The following is an 8,641-nucleotide window of genomic DNA, read 5'->3' as shown; positions in this document are numbered from 1 at the left end:
CATCGTCATAAGTCGTAGAAAAACAATATGCCACTAACAAAAGGAAAAGATGAAATTTTAATTAGGAGTAGTTTGAGGCCATAGTAATGGGGAAGGAAGAACATTTAATTACAAAAACAAAACTAATTTCTCACCAGGAGAGACCAAAGATGGAAGAATTCAAAAGAAAATGAAGTATAAAACTCCTACACTCCGATTACCAGAGAACTCCAACACACAGGAGAGAAGGAACTTTTACACAAAGAACTAATACATCAAACTTCTAGAAGCCGTATCAGAGACAGAAATGCAGATCTAGAGGGGTGCCGTCGGTCCGAAGGTTCTAGGTCGATCCTTATTTGAGGTTTTAAATATTGTGTCGTTTTTTGTATTATATTGATATTTAATCTTAACCAATTTTTAAAATAGTCGTTGGATAAGTTTTTTTTCTTTTTCAAATAAATTGTATTGAAATATATAAAAATCTACGAGGGTGGGCCATGCCTATAGAAGAAAAAGGTAGCTCTAAGCCAGCGGACCAAGGAAATAGAAGGCCAAGGACAATATGAACAAAGGCCTTTACATTAAGAGCTAGTTTGGTGTGATTGAATGAAATAAAGTGGGAATGAAATAAATCAGAGAATAAAATGAGAATGGATAATTTTCATTTCCATGTTTAGTTACACAGAACATCATCTTATTTTCGTGAAAATATATATAAATATGTATATATATATATATATATGTTGTCGACATTTCATTAAATGCTTTATTTATTTATTTATTATTATTTTTAAAGTGGAAATGGAATGGTCATTTTTTTTAGTTGAAAAGTGAAATGAATTAGTGGGAATTACCATTCTCGGAGAATGGGCAAGAATTATCATTCCAACTTTAAATTAAGTTACCAAAAAATGAAAATAAAAGTATTCAATTCTCACTTCATTTGATTTCATTCACTGACACTAAACATAGCCTAAAACTTAGGTAGAAATGTCTATATATATATATATATATATATATATATATATATATATATATATTTTTTTTTCCTCAGGTTGAAATGTCTGTATAAAGGAGGTCACTCAAATGAAAGAATTGTAGAGATCCTCTCCAATCCAAGGCTACGCTCCTGGCAGAAGGAGAGTCACTAAGGCAGTGGTTGCATGTTAACCTTTTACTTAGTCCGTGCAAAATTTTATATTATATTTAATATAATAATTATTAACAATATCAAGTTAATTATACTTTGTATTTTTTCTTTTTGGACATAATTCAATAAAAACAATTTAAAATAAAATATAAAAAAAAAAAGAACCAAAAGCAACGATACAACAAAACAGAGGAAAAAAGGAACACGACGTTCCATTTTTTTGTTCATTTATTATTCTGTTACAAAAAGAATAACATATCTTTAAGATGCAAAAGCATCACATAAAAATAAATAAAATCAAAGTAAAATTCATGGTACATTATAAGAATAAATCGATATGCGCACAAAAAATAAGATGATTAAGATTACACTCTGAACTGCACAATGTTAAGATCAATTTCTTTTGGAATTTTTCTATGAAGAGGAAACTTTGGGAGAGAATGAGCAATTCTCTTAGCAGCCTCCAAGTAAGACACATATTTGTGGATCATCTCAACAGTGTTGCTGTCAACATCTGCCTCAGTGTCTTCGAAACTGGTCAATTGCAAAGCACGAGTGATCAATAAACTATTGAATTCTTGCGTGCATTGTTTGATTGCCTCAATCTCTTTGAATGCCTTCTTCTTGCAAGTCCAATTGCCTGTTTTCCAGTTGAAGTCGTAGAGTGCAAGGAATCTCTAGCCATACATGGCTATGAATTCCAATGCAGCAAGAATGAACTCGAACTCTTTTACCGACATGTGGTAAGCAAAGTTGATTCGTGTCCATCCTGGCTTCACTCCATTGTAACCCTTCTGGATGGTGGATTTGAAGGCAAGTGAATGAGACTCATTGACATGGAGAAGATGGTGACCATACGGTCCAGCACAATCGCACCCACCCCGAGCTTGGATACCAAACAAGTCATTGAGGAGCTTTGCAACAAAAGCGCCGTGAAGGGGCTTGTCTCTCATGCTTCCGGACTCTCTCCAAATGGAAATTCCTCCGTCTGACCTCGTTCCATTACCATCTATGGAGCTTTTGTTTTTCATGTCAACGAAGGATGATTTCGTTGTGCAGAACACAAGGAAGGACAGGATAGCTTGCCTTCTTACACTAGTATTTCCTAGTATCCATATGTTTGGATATGGTAAAAGTCTATCGAGTGCTCTTTCTATGAATTTGTGCTCTTGCATTTCGATCACTTCGTAGCCAATGTATTGTTTTACCCAGAAAGCCATGGCTGTTCTCATTTTCTGAATAATTGGTGGTGTTCCAGCATCCTCCCTCTCTTCCACGTCTTCATAATACATTGTGTCCTGTTACCCATGTCATTTAATTAGCAAACTTATAGGATAAACATTTCAAATATGAGTTGATTGATAGAGAATTTATTTGCTTTCAAACACACCATATATGTATGTGTGTCTGTCAAATTAGCACAAAGATCGAGAATAACAAATTGACAAACTGGTGATGACTCATTGATACTTTTTCACTATATCCGTTGACAAAGCTCACAGTTCCTCCACTACACGTCGAAGGTGGTGAAGATCCTAATTGATAGACGACCTTGTTCATTAGAAGAATTCCAGGAGTGTCTGGTCCTCCAACAAACTTATGTGGACTCCGGAAAACTGCATCATAACCATCTACCTCCCCAGATCTCATGTCAATCTCCACATAAGGACCACTGCACATATAAATTATAAAGCAAATGGCAACAATTGATCAATAATACTCTTTCCTATAGAGAAATATAAGAACTCAAACTAACTATTTATGTACCTTGCAGCAAAATCGAAGCATGCAAAAGCACCATATTGATGAAGAAGTGAAGCAAGGGAGCGCGTGTCAGTGTAAATTCCGGTGACATTACTGCACGCTGAGAAAGAACCCAACATAGGACGATTTGTCTGCTGGTATAACTCAAGTTGGTGTGCTAGAGATTTAATGTCGATTAGGCCGTTTTCATCTAGACCAATCTCTACAACTTCTGCTAAGCTTTGGCGCCACGAGAGGAGGTTGGAGTGGTGTTCATATGGTCCAACAAAAACAAGCCATCTTTCTTCATCCCTAAGGCTATTCAACACCCTGTTCTTCATAGTTGATGCAACAGCAATTCCCATAACCTCTTGAAGTCGTTTAATGGCTGCCGTTGTGCCGGAGCCAACAAACAGGATTGCATCTTCATCTTTGCCCCCTAAGCAAGACTTGACATACTTACTTGCTTCAGGCACCATTGTTGTAGTTTGATGCCCCACATAACTGTCACTTGTATGACTATTCCCCATTAACAGTACAAATCGAAAAATGTTAATTTTATTTTAGTAGAGAAGTTAATGGCCACAAACATAAAAAATGATAACTAACCATAAATTGGAAGAACATTGTTGACGATGTAGTTCTCAATGTAGTGAAGGCATCGGCCGGAAGCAGTGTAGTCAGCATAGGTAAGCCGACGTTTTCCAAAAGGAGTGTTGAACTCCACATCACTGCCAATGACTTGAGATCGCAACCATGCTAGTTTCATCTCCGGAGGGCCACTCGGGACATCATTTTCGAGCATCCTAAACGATTCCAATCCGCCGTCGGCATCATGATCAGAAACTTGAGGACTGCTTGTTCATTTGCAGATTCCATTCCAACTTTTGGATACCAAAAGTCTTTTCAACATGGGTTCCTCAAGTTCCATGATGTTAATTTTCTAGAGAGGGAGAATAAAAGTGAAATGAGAAGTTACAAAATGGATGATAAAATAACAAGAACAAGATTAATTGTTGGTTATGTCTTGGTGAGATAGGAAGGGTTTGTATTTATAGTGCTCGGGTAACAAAAATTTACAATTAAACACCGCGTGAAAGCACACATAAACGAATATGTACGCAGAACACTAGACCAAGCTTTGTTCTAGGCCATCAGCTTGGAATACACTCGGTAAACTGTGTAATAGCATGTACCTAGTCAATGTGATTGACTATCAGAACTATTTAGTTAAAGAGGTTGAGCGGGTACTTTTTGGTAATTAAAATCTTAAACGCTAACTGTGACAATACATATTTATATGGGTTAAAATCATAATTTTTTTTTATACTTTTAAAATCGTGCATGAAACTTAATGAAATTATAAAGTTCTCTAAATTAATAAAATATATCAATTTACTCCTAAACTCATGACCGGCCCGTTAAATTAGTTGTAAAATATTAAATTTGACCTTATTATTTAATATTAAATTAAAAGTAATAATTATTATTTTAAAATTAAAAAAATTGTAAAATAAAAAAAAAAATGTATCTAAATAGTAATATTATTTAATGTTATATGGGTTGTTATCTTACCAGCAATCCATGATTTATTTCTCATCCCAGTATTATTTAATGTTAGATGGATTTTTATCTTAGATGATTCATTTCTCATACTAATATTATTAAATGTTAAATGAGTTTTTATTTTTGATAAGTTTTATTAGTTTAAGGAATTTCTTAATATTGACTTTGACCCCAAAGTATTAAATGATTCTAATATATCCATTGTAGCTTTATTATTTTTAATATAAAATATTTATTCTTTTATGCACAAGAGTTTTTAATAAATATTACCATGACATTTACAAACAAGATTGAGATTTTATGACCAAGAATGTCATTGTTACTCAAACTATTGAAGACGTAAATTGTAGTTATCCCTAAAAGAAGAAATCTAGATCTCTCTCTCTCTCTCTCTCTCTCTCTTAGTTCCTGTACTAATTTCTTTTGTTTTTCTTTTTATTTTTTTTAAATATGTGATTGAAATTGTTTTTGTTCAACTGATCGATGGGATATTCTAAAAGTAAAAGCGGGGAATTTTGTAGTCTTTAAAAATCAATATGGTGGGATTCAACAGCTTTGCATGACCTCTATGTAGTAAACTTTGAACTGACTCGGACATTGGTAAAAAATATACATAACAAAGCGTTAAATCACCTTTGAATTTTTAAAATATAGTTCTAAAAAGACTTCGTCTTTTGTTTATGGAATTGTACTTGAGCCGACTTTTAGGAACATGGAGAAAAATTCAGCAAGTTGAGCACGGATCCACATTAATTAATGTCATTCCACACCACCGGACCATTAGTCCCTATGGACCGTATAACTAACCGGCTTAATTGAAAGTTGGGTAAATTACAGACATCTAGCTTGAATTTATGTTCCCAATTAAACGCCTCCATACTTGTTTTGAGTGGGGACATGGAACATGCAAAAGAAGCTGAAGGAGGAAGCAGTTGCTAGCTAGGTTTTTTTTTTCTTTGCGTCGTTAAGGGTCTCTGATTTTAGAGTTCTCTTGTTTCATCGAGAGTTTGAGTGTTTTGCTCTTCTAATCTTATTTTATCGAGAGTTGTGAGTGTTGATCTGCTGATCTGGGGTGTTTTTGTGACTGGTTTCCTGTCGAACTTTCTTGGGTGTTGGTTGGGAGTGTTTGACCGCTGTTGGTTGGCTTTCTTTGTCTCGGGTGCCATTTTGGGAGCGAATTAAGTTGGGTTTTTGGTATTTTGTGTTATGGTGGGGTGTGATTGTTGAGGGGATTTAGAGTGGTGGTTCTTAGGGGGAGATCTGATCTTGTGGGGGTTCGAGGGTCCTGATGTCGGTGGCCAATTAGAGACACCGTTTAGATCCTGATATCGTCTTTGTCTGTGATTTATCATTTTCGTTATGTCTCCTTTTCGAAATTTTTTCCGATCTCGAGTCGTGCTTGATACTGTGATTATTTTTTGGGTATTATGGTGATGTATGCTTCCTTCAGGTATGTTTGGATTGAGAGATTTGGAGGGACTGTGAGAGAAAAAAAAAAAGAAAGAATGGTGTAAATTATGTTTCGGAAGGTTAAAACAAGAGAAAAGAAAGGATAGGGAGGGATCTCTCCTTTTCTATCTCTCTGAAAATGAGAAGATAGGGAGAGAAAGGATAGTGTTTAAGTAATATTTTAATAATTTCGAAACTACCCTCAATAATTAAAAGGAAGAAATTATTATTCCATTCATATCCCATCTATTTTAAAGGATATGATAGTAATTTTATTGTTATTATTTCTCTTCTTTTCTACTCTCTATCATATCCAAATAAGAATACTATATTTTCTTTTCTATCTATCCAAACATAAATATAAATTATTATTATCCTTTCTTTTTTTTTTCTTTTCTTTTCTCTCATAACTAATACTATCATTTCTTTTCTTTTCTCTCCTATTTATCCAAACGCACCCTTACTTCTTCTTTCTACTTCTGTCCTGTGGCGTTTCTTGATTTATATTTCTGGAGGATTTTTTGGTGATCGATGGTGGTGCGGTTCTGTTTTTTATTATGGTGATGTTTGATCATGATTTCTGGTGAAAATTGGATGGCGCTATTGTAGGTTATGGTTGATCATATTTGTTCGGTGGATAATTTTTTCTCCTCTATCTCTGGGGTTTATGCACTGAATGCAGAGGTGGATGTGTTGGTCATCTTAGTGCTTCCACTGTTTTCGTTAGATTGCTAGTCGGTGGGGTATTGGGTTTGTCGGTTTCGGTTTAGAGCTAGTATAGGACTCTTAGAATGTCGGTTTACATGGACAGTGATGGTGTCGTCAGTTTGATTAGTTTTGACGTCATGGGTGACGTCAAGGATGCTTCTAGTGGACGTCTTAGGATGGATGGTGGTGGGCCCCAAACACATGCTTATATCCATAACTCATCTGACGTCCCTGCGGCCGGCTCTAATGGGTAAGTTCCTTTTTCTTCTTTTTGGCGATGTTCAGCCTTTGTTTATGATTGGGATTTGTTCCCATCTTCTATATGCTTCTATCTCTGCTTTCCAAGACCATATCCTTCCTCGAGCTGTGCATGGTTGGTTTTTCAAACTGTGTCAGTTGTACTTAGCTAGAGTTGGGCTATGGTGATGATTATCCTTTATTGGAAACTATGCCTTCCTATGGCTATATTTTATGTGCTATCTCAGTTTTTCCCATGTGTGTGTTATATATATATTTTCCTTTCTGTTCTGTATTCATGGTGGTGTGTGATTGTGTTTATTGTTTTTCTTTATCTAGGTTCTTCGCCTCAAGACGTGATGGAGCAAGGTATCCTTGATTAGTTCAGGGTTTTGACATTAACTATGGTTGAGAAGGAACCCACTCAATTATCAGAGGAAGACACTGCTCAAGGGGTTTAGGTTTGTAATGACAGTCTTTTTGCTAAAGTCTGGACATCTAAAACCATTACTCTTGCAGGGGCAAACTTTACTTTTGGTAAATTATTTACCAAGTTGTAGCCAAAGGATAAACATCAGAACATCCTTTCACAGCGACTTCAAGTGTTTAAAGTAGCGACAAACTTATTCCAATTAATCATTCTGGATACTCTTGTTCGTCATAATGTTCTTCATGGCTATCCTTGGTTGTTTGATGGGCACTTAGTGGTTATTAAGGCGTGGGAGGAGGGGTTGTTGTTTTCTGAAGCTCCGTTCTAGGTGTCCCCATTCTGAGTTCAGATTTCGGATGTTAAGGCGAATCTCCTGTCAGAGAAGGTGGGACAACGGATTGCAAACTCTTTTGGAAGGTGTTTAAAGGTGGAGTTACACGATAAGAGTATAGTTAATGGTACAGAAAAGGTGGTTGCGGATAGTCGTGTCTTGCGACTTAAAGTGGAGTTGGACATTTTGTAGCCCTTTCGCCTTTATGTTGTGTTAACTAGTCCAACTGGGGTTGAATCAAGGGCTCAAGTACGGTATGAGAAATTGCCCTCCTTTTGTTATACGTGTGGCATTATTGGACATCATTGGAAAGTATGCACAGTGGAGAAGGTTTCTTTTCCGATGGATTTCAAAGACTATAGAGGATGGTTAGGGGTTAAAAGCTTTATTGGGAAAGATTTTTGGCAACCGGAGAAAGATGTGGGTGATTTTAGGGGTGATAACTTAAGTAAAAAATGGTTGTATGTTGATGACATTGAGTCGGATAGGGCTGGGGAAGTGGGTACTCTTAATACTTCCTCTATGTCTCGTCAAATTCAAGGATGGCCTATTGCTTCTCGTAGGATATTTGGGAGCCCTTTAAGGAGACCAGAGTTTCATCAGATGTTTCCTTTACAAGTTGCAGTGGTTGCTTTGTCGAGTGTCAGTGACCCGAATCGGGTTATTGGTGGGGATGGTCATGGGGGAGGGATCCACGGGGGCTATTGATGTACAAAATTTGAATGTTGTGGATCCTCAAGGAAAAGGGGTGGTTGAGGACTTTAATCCTGTTGGGGAACAATTTCCTGTGCTCGAAGGGGGATTGCTTCTGGGTTCTTCTTCACAAAGCCATGTGACTTCGATGCAGTTTGATGAGGCTGTGAATTGTGCTCAGGTTATGTCTCCCATTAAAGGTAGGATATTGCCATTGGAGTGATGGGACCAAATGTCAAAGGATTGGAAGATGGGGAAGGCAAAGTCCAGTAAGGGTAAAGGGAATAAGTCTGATTCCTCTGCCACATCTACTAGTCAAGGCTCTTATCCGATTCGTAAAGGCCGTAAACGT

The 8,641-nt window shown here is 36.5% G+C and overlaps 1 pseudogene; it reads right to left on the bottom strand.

The window, feature by feature from the left end:
• Positions 1 to 1,497: 1,497 nt before the first annotated feature.
• Positions 1,498 to 4,461, bottom strand: LOC132309213 (uncharacterized; annotated as a pseudogene).
• Between the last annotated feature and the right edge of the window lie 4,180 nt (positions 4,462 to 8,641).

Source organism: Cornus florida, unplaced genomic scaffold (assembly GCF_030987335.1).
Source record: "Cornus florida cultivar Cherokee Brave unplaced genomic scaffold, ASM3098733v1 CherokeeBrave_3.0.0_Hap2_Chr05, whole genome shotgun sequence".
Taxonomy (NCBI): domain Eukaryota; kingdom Viridiplantae; phylum Streptophyta; class Magnoliopsida; order Cornales; family Cornaceae; genus Cornus; species Cornus florida.
The sequence above is the reverse complement of the archived record's forward strand: the minus strand, read 5'-3'. Positions and strand labels throughout refer to the sequence as shown.